Here is a 2362-nt window from a genome sequence, read left to right on the forward strand (position 1 = left end):
TCCTCTCTCTCTGTCTTTGTCTTTGTCTAAATTTGTCTCTCGAAAGCAAGATAATTATCTGAGGGACTTACAGCGTGCTTTATGCTGGAATGCATTTCTTGTACAGTCCGCTGCGAGTGATGCTCGCACGAGCCCTTTTCTGCTACCATCCACGCTGACGCTATTATTCCCCTGCCGCGCGCGCGTTGTTTGCACGACTATTTACTGCGTTTACATGTGAATGCAAACGCGGCCTCGTACTTTGCGAGGATATATACGCGAGTACTTGCGAGTACATGTTGCGCCTATGTGTGTTGGTTAGTGCGTGTTTGCTGCTATATGCTATACGGGAGCGCCACGAGACACGAGGGAATATCTAAATGCACCTAGCTCGCGTAATAACGCGAAATCCCACGGTTGCGTGTACACGGTCGTGCATGAGCGCAGCTCCGGTTAATATCCACGCAATCATGCTCTAGAAGCCGTGAAATGGCTTGTATTATCCGCTCAATTCCTACAGTCCGATATAAGTAGTTCGTTATATTTCTTTACACATTATACCTATCGCGTGTCCGTGACCGTGGTAGACCTGCATCGCGTTACGTCACCGTGTCGTTTATACATAATACGCTTCCGTTTATCACAACGTTCGTTAGCGCAATCAATTCGATCGACCTTCCCGTTTCCGCTTACCGGTCGTGATCTCGCTCTCTCGTTTCGCTCCATGAGCTTCTTGTAGCAAATTTTTCAAATATCGCGCGCACTGACTTACATGAAATATATCCTTCATCATCCTTTCCCAGCAAAGTCAGGGACGAACGCAACCGCAGAGGCGCTTGGACGAACCAACGCCGTTAATAATTCGTTCCGAGCTCGTGTAACCGAATGGTTCGTGCCCGGAAATCCAAGAGATGTATGGTGCAAAGAAAAGAGAGGAGGAGCATCCTACGATCCTATCTCGCGTTAACGGGATTTCGCGAATCTTTCTAAGATAACCGAATCATTAAATCGCATAGATTTTCAAGTAGATGACTACCTATTTAGAGAGAATAAATTCTCCACGACGTACTTAACGTTTGTACCAACTAATCTACTTACTAGATCGATTCTAAGAATGTAATTAGAGATTGCGCATTCTTATATTCTACTCGATATTATATATACGACACCCCGCTAAATTTATTCTTCTTAGAATCTTTTTGAGACGGCCGAGATTGCCGAGGTTGGAACTGCGCTTAGAAGCTTTCTTTGGCCGACGTTAAACGAGATAGTCCTCCGCCAGCACAATGAGCGGATCTTACGCCACAGAATTTTGCAGCTCGCGCGTGTCGGAGTATGCGTTAGATGCGCTCGCGGACCCACAAAGCGCTATATAACGTTACCCGGAGTTAATAAACCCCGAGGTCGAGGCCTGGCCCGCGGTTCTCCTCTTCGTCTTCGTCTTCGTCTCCTTCTGCGTCTTTGCATTTCCTCCGCCGTTACCGCCACCCCGTTCACTCTCATCTACGAGCGTCGACCACAATATTCTTTTTCCTTCCATCTATCCCCTACCTCTCGTTCGTCCGTGATCATCCGCGTACATTCCCCGTTCTCTCTTTCTCTCTTCGAGATTGTACGAAGACCGCAGACACCGCTGGTCGGTTGGTCACCCGCAAATTATTTTCTGCCGGGGGAACTCATCTAGAAGTTCCACCGCCATCGCTATCTTTTCTAATCTCTCTCCATCTTACCGCGCGTCGTGCGTCTTCCACTTCTAATCACACTACAAGGCAACGCCCGAAACCACCCTGGAGGAGTTTTCAACACGCAAACAATAAAAATGCAAGGGTAAGGATATTCGAATGCTATTTTCGCAGAAATCGCTAATCAAAATCGTTTAGTTTAAACACGCGTGACAAGTTAATTTTCTCGTTAAATGATATGTTAAAAACTATAAACTGTGAAACAACTGTAATTCTATACAAGACAAGTTACACGTTCGCCCTTTGTACGACATTGCCGGTAAATTCATTCGAACAATTCTAGAACGGCTCGGACTTGCAAAGCTGATGGACACTCGCGCGATCAATGCCCTGTTTGTTCAACGTATGCGGCTGAAAGCGAGCGATCGACGAATACGCAGCCGGTTTCGAAGCCGGAGGTGACTTTCGTGCTTGCTTCTTCGTGCAACAAGATTGCACGAGAAATGAATGGCGTCGAGACTCCGTCATACCGAAAATGCCCGAGGCGATGTGGTACGCATCGACTTTTGCACGCACATGACGAAAGTATACATACGTAGCGGTTTCGACCGGACCGACTCTCTCACTCTCTCTCTCACTCACTCACTCTCTCTCTCTCTCTCTCTCTCTCTCTCTCTCTCTCTCTCTCTCTCTCTCTCTCT

This window comes from Trachymyrmex cornetzi, unplaced genomic scaffold (genome assembly GCF_001594075.2).
Source record: "Trachymyrmex cornetzi isolate Tcor2-1 unplaced genomic scaffold, Tcor1.1 scaffold466, whole genome shotgun sequence".
Taxonomy (NCBI): Eukaryota; Metazoa; Arthropoda; class Insecta; order Hymenoptera; family Formicidae; genus Trachymyrmex; species Trachymyrmex cornetzi.